This window comes from Schistocerca nitens, chromosome 4 (assembly GCF_023898315.1).
Source record: "Schistocerca nitens isolate TAMUIC-IGC-003100 chromosome 4, iqSchNite1.1, whole genome shotgun sequence".
Lineage (NCBI taxonomy): Eukaryota > Metazoa > Arthropoda > Insecta > Orthoptera > Acrididae > Schistocerca > Schistocerca nitens.
In genome coordinates, this window is record NC_064617.1 from 676243300 (window position 1) to 676259304 (window position 16005).

Genomic DNA, 16005 nt, shown 5'->3' on the forward strand with positions numbered 1-16005 from the left:
AAGAAGGACTAAATTTAAAAAAAAAAAGTACATTGGCTGCCAAGTCGGAAACGCGCATAAAAAAAATGGCTCTGAGCACTATGGGACTTAACTGCTGAGGTCATCAGTCCCCTATAACTTAGAACTATTTAAACCTAACTAGCCTAAGGACATCAAACACATCCATGCCCGAGGCAGGATTCGAACCCGCGACCGTAGCGGCAGCGCGGTTACGGACTGTAGCGCCTAGAACCGCTCGGCCACTCCGGCTGGCAAACGCGCATCGAATCAGAGTATAACCTACAGAAACTGATCTTTTTGTCTTCAGTGGGAATTCACACGTGGGACCACAAATACAGCGGCGGACAAAAATATGGAACACTACAAACAAAATACATTGTCAAGCCTAATATACCGTCAGTGACAAAGCACCTCGAGTTTCTGCTGTTAATAAGGAGAGTACACCGCTCGTTTGTTACATATTAGTGGGAGCTTCAAACAGGAGCGACTTGTTTTCAGTTGTCTGTATAGTTACTAGTTTATTTTTGTAATTTCTTGCTTGTCTGAGTGCTTAATAGGCACAAACTTTTATTTTAATAACAGTGTAGCGTACAGTACCGCCGTTGTTATCGACGCTTGTATGACCCTCACATCGTACAGGTTTCTGTTTTTTTCGCTTAGTGCAGCTCAGTGTCGGTTACACCATCAGTGATACAGCACCTCGAGTTCCTGCTACTAATAAGGCGAGTACACCGTTCGTTTGTTGTATATTTTCTCTAGTTTCAAGCAGGAGCGACTTCAGCAATGGATAGGAATTGTGATTGCTGTGTACAGATGCGAGCTGAGTTGATGACCCTTCGCTCACAGCTCCAGTGTTGACTTCCGCCACACGGCTTGAGGGAAAAATGACCTTTCCTATCCGTTATTGAACCTGCCAGTTGCTCAAACAGGAGTACATTATTCAGCGACAAAAATCTTTGATCATTTGCCCAACAACATAAAGTGTCTGGCAGGTAGCAGATCAAGTTTTAAAACTAGCTTAAAATCATTTCTGCTTGACAACACCTATTTCATGGACGATTTTCTGTTTCAGAACTGGTAAAAGAAATAAAAAATAAAGAAAACAAAATTTGTACCTCTAAATGTAGAGAAATGTGTAGAACTGAAATTTTCAGTAATATTAATATTAGCACTATTCATATAATCTGACTTGTTCCACATCACATCGATAAAATAATCGTGAAAATGATCTACGAAACATAACATAATTAAACAAAACTGCTGCCAAGGGGCATCACTGGGGGAGCGGGGAGGGGGGGGGCGTCGAGAACGTCTCAAATGTCACCCGATCGATCCAACTGGTCTTTCTGGTTCAGTGCACAACTTAGTTCCAGCAATGTATTACTAATACTTCCAATTGCCCAGTTCCAACGACGATTTTCGGGACGTTTCCCTCGGTTATGAGTCGAATGCCGGAATTGGAAGCCAAGTATTCTCCCTCTGTCCGACCCCCTAGTCTACTGGGTTGTTTAGATGGAAACACCCATGTCCGCCCAGTTCTCACGGGGACGGAATGAAAGATAATAATTCGAAAAGGTGTAAAGCTGCTAAAGGCTTCAGTGTTGAAGAGATACTAAAATGGGTTAACGATTAATTTGGTGCACTATTACTTACCGTCTCATCATTTCATTTTCTTGGTAAATTACTGCTGATAGCAGCATATAGAAATTGCAGACCGAAAAAATATATCCTACGTTGAGTCAGTAGATGGTACGTGACGTTGGTGATTTTATCAGGAATTCTTGTCGAACGTGGCTAATGTGGTGCTCTCAATGTGATTTGTATTATACTGACATTGGAGATAAGTCGCTAAACAAAGAAAAAACCTGTGCTCTCTATTGAATCCATTTAGCTGTGTCTGGGCCAAACTGGTTTTGAAAATTACTTGCAAAATCCTAAATTCTGCATGTAGCACGTGAAACTAAATGTTGGAAAAGCGGGTGCCAGGTTGAGATTTATTGAAAGAAATCTGAGGATTTGTAGGAGGAGGAGGAAGAGATTAAAGTCCAGTCCACAACGAGGTCATTAGAGGCGGAGCAGAAGCTCGGATTGTGGAAGGGTGGGCAAGGAAATCGGCCGTGGCCTTTCGAAGGAAGCATCCTGGCATTTGCCTGGAGTGATTTCGAGAAATCACGGAAAAAGCTGAATCTAGATGACCGGATAGGAATTTGAACCGTCGTCCTCCAAACCACTGCGGTACCTCTCTCGGTGAAGAAAATGTAATTCATTCACGAAAAACATAGCTTACAAAAGTGTCACGTGATCGATACTTGAGTGTTGTTCGTCTGTCTGGAATCCTTACCAGCTTGTAAAACGATAAACTGGTAGCCAAGATCGCAGGAATTCTTTTTATTCCACGATTACCGGTTTCGGTGAAACTAAAGCCGCCATCATCGGATCTTATGTGTCCTAAGATCCGATGATGGAGGCTTTAGTTTCACCGAAACCGGTAATCGTGGAATAAAAAGAATTCCTGCGATCTTGGTTACCAGTTTCTTGTTTTACAACCATCTAGATTGCTCCCACATGAGCACAATGTGCTCCCTACCTTAACAGGTTGGATTAATAGAAAAGATAGAGAAGGTGATCCGTAACATGACTTTTTGATAAGCGCGAGAACATTACAGTGATGGTCTACAAACTCTAGAGTCAGACGCTAAAAGATAGGAGTTGTGTATCATGTAGAGGTTCACTATTCAAATTCCAAGAACATACGTTTTAAGAATAGTCTAGATAGTCTGGTAACCTGAAACTTCCTTCCACATATGTCGCGTGAAGTGACGACTAGAAAATCAGAGAAATTAGAGCTCATAGTGAGTTTTATCGTCAGTCGTTACTCTCCCGAATTCAAGAATTAAATTGGGAAGGGAGACAGCGGTACTGGAGGTACTTTATATGACAACTGTTTACGAAGTATGAATATAGATGTATGGCTTCAGTATCTTTAGCCTGACAAGGAGGAAAATTCACACCTGTGGGCATCTGATCCCTCCTACAGAACCAAACCGTAGCGACTGCAACAGTTCAGGCCCGTCAAATGTTATGGTGCCAGAGCCACTACCATTTCCATCCCAGCGGAATAAACAATAGTTGCTGATACGAAAGAAAAGACATTGATATGTGTTTCTTTAGCAAAGGAAATTCCCAACTTTCCTGAGAATTCGGCTGTTTGGGAGGATGTTCCAGGTCAGAATGAACACCTTTCTGCCTTAACATTACACCCGTTATATCAGTGCAGCAAATGTGAATGTGCCAGTGCAGCGTTACCTGTTTCAGCTTTATCAGTAGATAACGAGGTTAGCGGTCCTCAAGTGCTCGAGACAGCGGCTCTGATAGTGCTGCCTAGCAGATCGCCTGATTCGCACCACTCATTACGGTGTGGTCTTAAGCCTGACACATGGAGCTCGTCTATGTTATGCCCGTTATTACTATTGTGGGCATTACTTGTCTTAAAATTGTACTTGAGTTTTATTCTGGACATGAATGTAATGTTTTCGGTGTACTGTGAATGTAGAATAAATTACGCCACATACACTGATGATACAGTTATTTGAAAGCAGTATGTACATCATCGTCGATCCACTGTAGGAGAAAATCTTGTAATAGCAAGAGAAATGTAATCAGCAGCAGTTCCTGTTCAACGTATATCTGCAGAAATTTTATTAAATTAATATACCCAATACAATAATACTTTTTATTATTTTACAAATCTTCCTTATTGCTTTAATATAACAGGAATGATAATAAAAAGTTTCCGATCATCAAATATTTTAATTTTAATATTTATTGCTGGTATATTAGTTTTTTTACATTACAAGAACTGCATAATATGAAATATTTCAACCGAAATCAATTACCATAATCTTTACTGACAGAAGACTACAGCCTCTGTACGGGTTTAGGAAAAAGGCATATGTGCTATAATTTGTGCCGTGCAGCACTTCGATTTAAACCTCTAGGGTGAAAAATCAGGCTCCTCCTTGTGAAATTCCTGCACGTCCACCCTATCGCAAGTAAATGCGGTAGTTCAAATGGTTCAAATGGCTCTGAGCACTATGGGACTTAACTTCTGAGGTCATCAGTCCCCTAGAACTTAGAACTACTTAAACCTGCCCGAGGCAGTATTCGAACCTGCGACAGTAGCGGTCGCGCGGTTCCCGAGTGTAGCGCCTAGAACCGCTCGGCCACTCCGGCCGGCAGTGCAGTAGAACACGCAAGCTGAGGCTACGATGTGATCTGCATTGGGCGTCACTTGTGATGAAATGCCAACTATACGCATAGCCACAAAAAGAGTCAACAGGTACCGAAGGATCAACATTAACCTGCAGATGATCTCGTACCTCCTTGCCACGTTGCACAAAGCACTGGTCGCTGAATCTTTAAGCTCAATCTTTAAGCGCTATGTAAAACGAATATCTCGTTATTGTAGTGGTTCAGCATTAGTAGTATTTTGCGATGTAATTATACACGCACTCTACTCCGGTGTATCAGACTCTAACACTCTGACTACTAAAATAACATACACACAAAATTGTCCGAAATCTCTTGCGGCCCATATTGAAGTGCATTCCAACCAACGTTACTAATTGCAGCAGTCTCAAACATCATTCTGACGCCCATTCGCGTGATTGCTCTGTTCATTTATTATAATCACTAAAATTTCCCTGTGCCTTCCCGCGAGTACGTGTCCAACTCATGTTGTTGTTGTTGTGGTCTTCAGTCCTGAAACTGGTTTGATGCAGCTCTCCAAGCTACTCTATCCTGTGCAAGCTTCTTCATCTCCCAGTACCTACTGCAACCTACATCCTTCTGAATCTGCTTAGTGTATTTATCTCTTGGTCTCCCTTTACGATTTTTACCCTCCACGCTGCCCTCCAATACTAAACTGGTGATCGCTTGATGCCTCAGAACATGTCCTACCAACCGATCCCTTCTTCTAGTCAAGTTGTGCCACAAACTTCTCTTCTCCCCAATCCTTTTCAATACTTCCTCATTAGTTATGTTATCTACCCATCTAATCTTCAGCATTCTTCAGTAGCACCACATTTTGAAAGCTTCTATTCTCTTCTTGTCCAAACTATTTATCGTCCGTGTTTCACTTCCATACATGGCTACACTCCATACAAATACTTTCAGAAACGACTTCCTGACACTTAAACCTATACTCGATGTTAACAGATTTCTCTTCTTCAGAAATGCTTTCCTTGCCATTGCCGGTCTACATTTTATATCCTCTCTACTTCGACCATCATCAGTTATTTTGCTCCCCAAATAGCAAAACTCCTTTACTACTTTAAGTGTCCAACTAATATATTGCATATATCTCATCCTTCCACTTCTCTAGGTCCAACTCCCCCCCCTCCCCTCCCCCACTGCCCGGCCCTCGATAAGGCCGGCCGACACTACTCCCACACAACATTCCTGTCGTGCCCATATTTCCGCTCCTATTGGAGCCAGGAGGTTATAAATTTCTGGTACTCGTGACATTTGCTGTTTGTGTGCCACATCTGGGTGAAATCGATCCAAGGGTTTAGGGGGAGATGCTCAGGATAAATATGTACATACATGTATGTGTTTTCCCTGCAGCTACGACTGTATATGTGTTTGTCACATATATTGCACATATCTCCTTTTCCCCAACTCACTCTGCCCGTCTCCTCCTCTTCTTTCTCTGTCCACCTCCTCCTCCCCCTCTCTCCGTCTATCTCCTCCTGTCCTCATCTATCTTTTCATCTATCCCTTTCCCCTTTCCTATCCATCTCCTACCCCCATCTCCCTCCCTCCCTTCTTTCCCCTCTCTCTGTCCATTCTTCCTATTCTCCTCTCGCCCTCCACCCTCCTTTCTCTATTCATCCACTTTTCTATGCATTTATAACCTCTCCCAGCTGTGCCCATCCAAATCTATAGTCGAAAAACAGGCCAATATCACGCCCACAACATTCGTTTTGTGTAGGGCAGCCGACACGTCTGGGACTTCAAACCCGTTTCTGCACCTGATGAACAGTTTGTTTTGAAAAGGGGGTCGATAAAGCAGTCCGATAATATTCCAAAACATCTGTCGTGCAGGCCAGCATACAAGTTTGGGGACAGAATAGCCATCTTCTCCCCTGATAAGCTGCTCTGCAAATCAGGTCGATAAGGCAGTCTTTCTTTCTTTGTCTGAGCCTTGTCCCGCAGTTACGCAGGGTCGGCCATGGTTAATCGGATGTGGCATGGTAAGTTTAAGGGGTAGCCGCATGCCCTTCCTGCCGCCACCCCGTAGCCCCCAGGAATAAATTAGTGTACCCCAGCTGTCTGTGTCTAATGTGAGCCATGGAATAGGGCGAATGTGTTGCAAATATCTGTGAGTAGTGTAACTGAGGCGGAACGTGGGGACCAGCGAGGTATTCACCTAGGGGAATGTGGAAAACCGCCTAAAAACCACATCCAGGCTGGCCGGCACACCGCCCCTTCGTCGTTAATCCGCCGGGCGGATTCGATCCGGAGCCACCGCGCCTACCCGAGTCCAGGAAGCAGCGCGTTAGCGCTCTCGGCTTCCCTGGCGGGTCAGGTCGATAAGACAGTAATCCTACATAAAACGTGCTAAGGCCTGAAGAAACTCGTTTTTGCCCATATCCCTGCATTTATTGGATCTGTGGGATTATACAAACCCCACAGTGCTGAGCCTCGTGACATTTGCAAACTTTGGCTGAGATGTGCTAAATTTGGTTGAAATCGATCCAAGGGTTTGGGAGGAGATCTTAGACATACATACATGTTGCTTTATATATGTTACAAATTAACTCCAAAACTATAATCTGGCCCATTAAGGCAAAGGAATTCTTCCGTGCATTTTTTACTATGACGGCAATGCATTTTACAATTTTAATCATTAATGTTTTCACAGTTTATTTCACGCATTTTGTAGTACGTTACTAGCTCGAGATCTGTCGTTCACCACGGTCCTTGCTTAATGAGTGGTGTTTCGTGCCATGTCGCTACCCAAGGTGCACCTTACCCGTCGTCACCTGTCATTCTTATGCCTGAAAACTCTTCCCCAGTTCCCCAACATAATACAACTGTTTATATGAAGTCAGTTCGGTCTGCCAGAAACGGTAGCTCTTTTTTAAGAAAATCAATAGAAATTTCTTTAACGATGTCCCTGGAATAGATGGTCATGGCAACTGAAGCGGTAGGGAAGTGATTGAGGAGTGGAAATGTACTGGAACTACAAAATAAAGTGTATTAGAACGGTGAATAGTTAACACCAAAAATTCGACATTTATACAATAAGAAAATACACAGTTGAATATAACCCTTGAAATGTATGAGAGGAAGATGATGATTAAAAACAATAATTGTCACCACATGTTGGGAGGCCAAAATAAAATTATAAAATAATTCAAATACTAAGCAGTTGCTATAAAATTGTTTACCGTCCGGCGGTACTGAATTGAATATACCTTGCGGCTATAAATAATCTTCCCCTATTTAACACTTTATAACACGGAAACTAATTAGCGTACGAATGCCAAACTTCGTAGCATTAATGTCAAGAACATGGGGAAGAGAAATAACGCAGTTCAAAGACTTTTAACGTTCTGCTACGGTACATCATACCATTTCATACCTGTAGCGTTACTGCTGCAAAAGGGGTTCAATATGGCGCCCATAAGTGTCCAGAAGAATCTGAAAGCGCAGGATTGCATTCTGCACAGCAGAACGAAGCATGTCTGTGGGTATGTTGGCTCCCTCTATTGATATGCTGCGCTTCAGATCAGCACTTGTTTGAATGTTCCCCTGATGAAACCTGCCCTTCAGGTAGCCCCACAACCAGAAATACCAGAAATCACATGGAGTGAGATCAGGTGATCGTGCAGCAAAGCATTTGGAAACGACCGGCTGATAATTCGATTTGCGATGTGCAGTGGAGTCCCATCTTGCATGAAAACTGTTGAGTTCAATGCGTCTCTCCCCTGTAGGGCGTGTATGACGTGTTAGCGAAGCATATCGCAGTAACTCTGGCCAGTCACACCGCATGTCTTTGGTTCTTGAGCGCCAAGCTGTTCAAACAAGAATGGGCCAATGATGAACGTAGCCCGCCCGCATCTCGTGGTCGTGCGGTAGCGTTCTCGCTTCCCACGCCCGGGTTCCCGGGTTCGATTCCCGGCGGGGTCAGGGATTTTCTCTGCATCGTGATGACTGGGTGTTGTGTGATATCCTTAGGTTAGTTAGGTTTAAGTAGTTCTAAGTTCTAGGGGACTGATGACCATAGATGTTAAGTCCCATAGTGCTCAGAGCCATTTGAACCTTTTTTTTTTTTTTTTTTTTTTTTGAACGTAGCCCTGAAGCCACATAACACGTTCACCATACAGAGGAACTTCAGGCACAATCACTGGAATTGCAGATCTCCACACTCTGCAATTTTGTGTATTCACCTCACCTGTCAGAGAAAAATGAGCTTCGTCTGTCCATAGGACGGTCCAGGGCCAGCCATCGTCAACTTCAATCCTTGGGAGAAAGTGGAGAGCGAACCAACACGTCGTCGTGCGTCTTGTGGTGCAAGTAGGTGTACCATAAGGATCTTGTATGGATACCATACTTTTCGTACAGTGGACCATGGGATGTTGAGCTGTCGTGACGCAGCACGCGCACTGCCTGACGATCGGGGATTGCGCACAGCGTTGTCTGCAATAGCAACAGCGATTTCATCAGCCACCTGTGGTGCAGTCGGTCGTCGGCCTCTTCCCGGAGCGACGCCCAGTTCTCCAGTTGATTCGAACTTCTTCATCATGATCCGCACAGCAGGTGAGAAAGAGGACTCTTCCGTAATCCTTTCAGCCGGCGATATTCTCGAAATGCAGCTGCAGCATGACCGTTGTTTTGATAATAGAGCTTCACCAATAAAGCCCTGCTCCTTTTGTCCAAGCTCAGTTTGGATCGTCTGCAAGTGCACTGCGACTGGTCAGGTGTGTGAGACTGTAACCTCCCTCTTACTAATCGGCCTATCCTGCTTGCGATATGAAATATGACTGTGGACCGCGTTTATGCCTAATGGATTCTTTCTAATTGGATAAGGCTATCTTTCCCGAAGAAGTGATACCGATAAGCAGGAGGAAAGTGTACAACCGACCCTTCTGATGGAAAATCTACTAAAAATAAAAAGTAATTAAACCGAACAGGGCTATAATTTGGAGAATGAAAGTTATTTTGTGCTTTCACTCACGAACAACACTGGACAGAAAAGGGGTACCACTGATCATGAATCCAAAAATTACACTAATGAACGAAAAAGAAATAATTAACCGTCGCCAGCCCACTAGGGCAATTTACATCCAAAATCCTGAACAAGATGATGGGAAAAAATACATTTATTATTAAACACTGACGTGGCAACTGAAGGTTGTCACGTTTTCTGACACTAATGTTAAGTGAATATGCAATGATAAAGAAAACTGAGAAGACATTCTTACGTTATGTTTGGCATTAAATTTTGAAAAAGGCAATCAAGTAATGATTTGAAAATATGTAATTAAACTGTATGTTAGTACTGAACTTCGTTACGTGAACAATGGCTTTCAGTGACCTCAACATAAAGTCATCAAAGAAATTTAGAAAAAAAAGCACTTTTTACTTTGCCATCACTTATTTTGCAAATTGGATTTCAAATTATTGTCTGAACAGCTGAGCCTTTTTTACTGACTTGAACAGAATTAAGCACTAGAATACATACCAAACCAAACAGCCATGTGCTCCAAGCTAAATGTAAAATAAATAAAACTTCCGCCCTCTTAATTTGTGCATTTCTTTAGATTTGATTTTTTTCAGTGACTGATTATCAAACTTGAAAAATGAAATTGCTTAACTTTAGTCATATACTGAAACCTCTGTTGTACAACAGTTAACTGAAGTGGACTGAGGCTAAAATTCTTAAAAGTGAAATTATTCATTAATAAACTGGCTGTAACTATTCAATTTGTTTCTTATGACACTCAGTTGACATATAAGGAAAAAAAAGGAACAAGGACCCTGCTTGGTAACAATGTCTGGGGGGGGGGGGGCAATGAGGACACAATCGCCCTGAGTTTAACTGATTATTATTTAAATAAATTTTATCAATCAAATCACATTCAGTTGTGCTGCTGGGTTAGCCGTTAATATTTTATACCAATGAACAGTCTTACTTCAGTTCTGTGCATACGACAAAACTCGGAGCCGACGACGAAACTGTGTTGCTGGAACAGCTGCTGTTGTTGAAGACGGTAGTATCTTGTGAAGCCACTGCTAGTTACAGGAATGGGCAATCGCAATTAATACAGTCTCTTCTGCCCGCCCACTGTTCGTTCTTCTGCTACTAGACATCTGGCCGGCGCGCTTACATGACGCCGCCGAAAATGGTACTCTCTACTGCTAGAGCGTTAACACCACACTTCCGCACACTACAAGCGTTGGAACCCGTCTCCCGCTCTCTCCGCGCACTCTGCGCAACAACTCCCTACCCAAAGATTTTACAACGCACAAACACTGCTATTATCGTTGCTAGTCGATGCAAATAACAATTCCTTTGCCTTTTTCCCAGAGCTTATAGGTTTCACAGTAAGACACAGATAAATACAATGAAATGTCAACAGACTTCTACCTAAATTTACACATACAGTGAAGCAATGTCCTTACTTACTAAAAGAAAGCATTTAAATTACAAATATTTACATACAATTGACAAAAAAAATTATACATCGGTAGCAGGTGCCATGCATTCATCTTGCGTTTTCGGTGTTACAAGACTATGAATCACGATGACTGATCACAGCACCTGGTGGCCATAGTTGGAACTGGACAGTGGCACTGCGACGCATGGAAATCAAGCACCCCCATACTCTGGACTTTAATGCTGCCAAGTTTGGTACTCTTAGTTGGAACTGGAGGTGGCGCTGTGACGCATCGAAATCATGCCCCCCCCCCCATATTCTGGACATTAAATCTACCAAGTTTGGCACTCTTATGGTTATTAGTTTCCAATGTGTTAAATAGGGAAAATTTAATCATAACCACCTGCTACTTAACAAGTGCACAAATCACTTAAGGCTCTATAATATTTGTCTTTCATGATGAAGGCAAAATAATTGAAGTTTCGTTTATCTGTAGCAGAAGTGCTTAGCAAAGAGTTGCAAGTCAAGACCAATCAAAAATTATTCTTAGCAACTGTGAAACAGCTTAGGTCCAATGATAAGTGTCTACCATGGTCAAGCCATTTCAAGCAATGCCATTTACATTAAATTTCCACGAAGGAACATTTTTCGTCGGCCATAAGACCAGTTTACTCGTAACACCAGCCAAACTTAATCGCACATAATTCCACTTCAAGGAAAGTTAATAGCGTTTACGACAAATGCAGAGGTAAGAGAATTGGCAGCCAGTGGCCTTGTAACAACTTGATAACTGATGAGGGTGCTTGAGGATTTACAGAAATCAGTAATTATTATGGAGGATATTGAATATAAACACGGACAGCTTTACAGCGCAATGGCTGATCAAAACAACAGGTTAGACTTACATGCTAAAGCCAAGCTCTAGACGCTGAAGCCCCGTTCTAGAAGGTGTCGTTTAGAATTATCGATACAGGACTTAGAAGAAATCAGTTGCTGACAAATAAAACACCAAAGCAAGCCAAGTGCTTAATTTCAGGGGCCACGGGGAAATAAACAGTGGTAATAGCCGACCAAATACAGAGATAGAACCAACTAGTCCCGGTAGGCAGCAATGGTAAGTTATCACACAGGCGCTAGTTAGAAATATAGCAAATGACAATTAATGCTTACTTGATGCAATGTGCTGTTCAGATGTCTCACCAAAACACATGTGCATTGCAAAATCGTTTGGTGAGTGTTGGCAGGTCTACCAATGCATACACTGAGGCCCCTGATATTGCAATAAATAATGGCTAATCTCTCCTGTAACACTTACATATGCGCAGACTTAAACACTACAGGGCTATTACAAATGATTGAAGCGATTTCATAAATTCACTGTAGCTCCATTCATTGACAAATGCTCACGACACACTACAGATACGTAGAAAAACTCATAAAGTTTTGTTCGGCTGAAGCCGCACTTCAGGTTTCTGCCGCCGGAGCGCTCGAGAGCGCAGTGAGACAAAATGGCGACAGGAGCCGAGAAAGCGTATGTCGTGCTTGAAATGCACTCACATCAGTCAGTCATAACAGTGCAACGACACTTCAGGACGAAGTTCAACAAAGATCCACCAACTGCTAACTCCGTTCGGCGATGGTATGCGCAGTTTAAAGCTTCTGGATGCCTCTGTAAGGGGATATCAACGGGTCGGCCTGAAGTGAGCGACGAAACGGTTGAACGCGTGCGGGCAAGTTTCACGCGTAGCCCGCGGAAGTCGACGAATAAAGCAAGCAGGGAGCTAAACGTACCACAGCCGACGGTTTGGAAAATCTTACGGAAAAGGCTAAAGCAGAAGCCTTACCGTTTACAATTGCTACAAGCCCTGACACCCGATGACAAAGTCAAACGCTTTGAATTTTCGGCGCGGTTGCAACAGCTCATGGAAGAGGATGCGTTCAGTGCGAATCTTGTTTTCACTGATGAAGCAACATTTTTTCTTAATGGTGAAGTGAACAGACACAATGTGCGAATCTGGGCGGTAGAGAATCCTCACGCATTCGTGCAGCAAATTCGCAATTCACCAAAAGTTTACGTGTTTTGTGCAATCTCACGGTTTAAAGTTTACGGCCCCTTTTTCTTCTGCGAAAGAAACGTTACAGGACACGTGTATCTGGACATGCTGGAAAATTGGCTCATGCCACAACTGGAGACCGAGAGCGCCGACTTCATCTGTCAACGGGATGGTGTTCCACCGCACTTCCATCATGATGTTCGGCATTTCTTAAACAGGAGATTGGAAAACCGATGGATCGGTCGTGGTGGAGATCATGATCAGCAATTCATGTCATGGCCTCCACGCTCTCCCGACTTAAGGGGCTCCGGAAAGGCTCAAAATCATGAAAAGTTCAATTTTTACTTTTTTGCGTTTTCTGAATTTGCAGACTATTACCTTTTAATAGATATATAATTTATTCAATTCCGAAGACTACAACTATTTTTAAATTTTTTTTGAAATGTGTGCTACATGGGCGTGACCCACTGTGGCGCTGTTAAACTGCTGTCAAATAGTGTTATTATTAACGTCCGTGTTCATCAGGTACATTTTAATGATGTGAGATAAAGTACACTCCTGGAAATGGAAAAAAGAACACATTGACACCGGTGTGTCAGACCCACCATACTTGCTCCGGACACTGCGAGAGGGCTGTACAAGCAATGATCACACGCACGGCACAGCGGACACACCAGGAACCGCGGTGTTGGCCGTCGAATGGCGCTAGCTGCGCAGCATTTGTGCACCGCCGCCGTCAGTGTCAGCCAGTTTGCCGTGGCATACGGAGCTCCATCGCAGTCTTTAACACTGGTAGCATGCCGCGACAGCGTGGACGTGAACCGTATGTGCAGTTGACGGACTTTGAGCGAGGGCGTATAGTGGGCATGCGGGAGGCCGGGTGGACGTACCGCCGAATTGCTCAACACGTGGGGCGTGAGGTCTCCACAGTACATCGATGTTGTCGCCAGTGGTCGGCGGAAGGTGCACGTGCCCGTCGACCTGGGACCGGAACGCAGCGACGCACGGATGCACGCCAAGACCGTAGGATCCTACGCAGTGCCGTAGGGGACCGCACCGCCACTTCCCAGCAAATTAGGGACACTGTTGCTCCTGGGGTATCGGCGAGGACCATTCGCAACCGTCTCCATGAAGCTGGGCTACGGTCCCGCACACCGTTAGGCCGTCTTCCGCTTACGCCCCAACATCGTGCAGCCCGCCTCCAGTGGTGTCGCGACAGGCGTGAATGGAGGGACGAATGGAGACGTGTCGTCTTCAGCGATGGGAGTCGTTTCTGCCTTGGTACCAATGATGGTCGTATGCGTGTTTGGCGCCGTGCAGGTGAGCGCCACAATCAGGACTGCATACGACCGAGGCACACAGGGCCAACACCCGGCATCATGGTGGGGAGCGATCTCCTACACTGGCCGTACACCACTGGTGATCGTCGAGGGGACACTGAATAGTGCACGGTACATCCAAACCGTCATCGAACCCATCGTTCTACCATTCCTAGACCGGCAAGGGAACTTGCTGTTCCAACAGGACAATGCACGTCCGCATGTATCCCGTGCCACCCAACGTGCTCTAGAAGGTGTAAGTCAACTACCCTGGCCAGCAAGATCTCCGGATCTGTCCCCCATTGAGCATGTTTGGGACTGGATGAAGCGTCGTCTCACGCGGTCTGCACGTCCAGCACGAACGCTGGTCCAACTGAGGCGCCAGGTGGAAATGGCATGGCAAGCCGTTCCACAGGACTACATCCAGCATCTCTACGATCGTCTCCATCGGAGAATAGTAGCCTGCATTGCTGCGAAAGGTGGATATACACTGTACTAGTGCCGACATTGTGCATGCTCTGTTGCCTGTGTCTATGTGCCTGTGGTTCTGTCAGTGTGATCATGTGATGTATCTGACCCCAGGAATGTGTCAATAAAGTTTCCCCTTCCTGGGACAATGAATTCACGGTGTTCTTATTTCAATTTCCAGGAGTGTATGTGTTGTGGCTAACCTGTGATGGTTCAATATATATCGCTGGTGTGATTGTCGATTGTTTCATGTTTATTTACTCTGTCGTTATCTCGAAAATATTCGTAATTAATTCTGTTTCTTGAGTCTCTGTTTTGTTGAAGTATAATAATGAGTAAAAGTAAAGTTATTAGAAATCCTCTGAAGGCTTTTAAGAAAAGGAGAAATGTTGGAAAGCCAAAGGTATGTATTATTACTGTAAACAATAAAGACGATGAAAATCCCCAACATAGCTTGTCTCCCAAAGAAGAAGACAGTTGGTGTAAATATAACAAAGGATTGCTAACTGGTGAAGTGTACACTCATAAGCATAGCCTGCCTCATGCAATAGTGAAGGTGATAAAACCTATTTTCAGAGACTTAGCAGCACCTGAACTGTTGAAAAAGTGTATTCACGGAAAAACTCAAAACCCCAATGAAAGTGTAAATAGTGTTATATGGTCGAGAATCCCCAAGACTGTATTTGTTGGAATAGAAACACTTCACTTTGGTGTGTATGATGCTGTTGCGACTTTCAATGATGGCAACATTGTAAGGTGCAAGGTATTTAGAAATATGGGAATGAAGATAGGATCTAACATGGTACGAGCGATGCTTGCTTTAGACAAGGAACGCCTTCGGGCTGCAGACAGGGCTGTAAAGAGTCTAGAAATACAAGCAAGAGTAAACAGGAGGAGGAACAAGAGGAAGCTGGAGGAGGAGTTTGCAGAGGATGAAGATAATCCATCCTATGGACCTGGAATGCACTAAAAAGTTAATCCAATCTTTGTCGCTCGATTCCCAAAACTTTTATTTTCTCATACTAATTACATGTTTTCTAAGGATCTTCCAAACATATTTGTTTCAAACTTTCAGTAAATGTTACACAGTACCTTCTGCATAATTTAACACAGCCTTTTTCCAAAAAACTGTATATTTTTGAATATATAAATAAAAAATTGCAAAAAAATGTTGTGAATTTTCATTACAATTGAAAAAAATCATCTTTAATAACTGAACTAAAATTTTGTAAAATCCCTGTGTTAAGTTTTAGCCCATATTCCAATAAATAATCTGTAAAAAGTTCAACTTCCTACCTCAAATACTTTGTGAGGAAAGATGTAATTTATAAGCGTTATTTTAACATTGCAAGTATAGGGCGTTCCGGAGCCCCTTAATAAAATACAAGACTAAAGACGGATGGGGAGCGTGATATAAAAGAATCAGGATAAGTGATATATAGAATGATAGGACAGGAACAACGAGCAATCCAATTCTGCTCATTAGCGTGGCGAGTA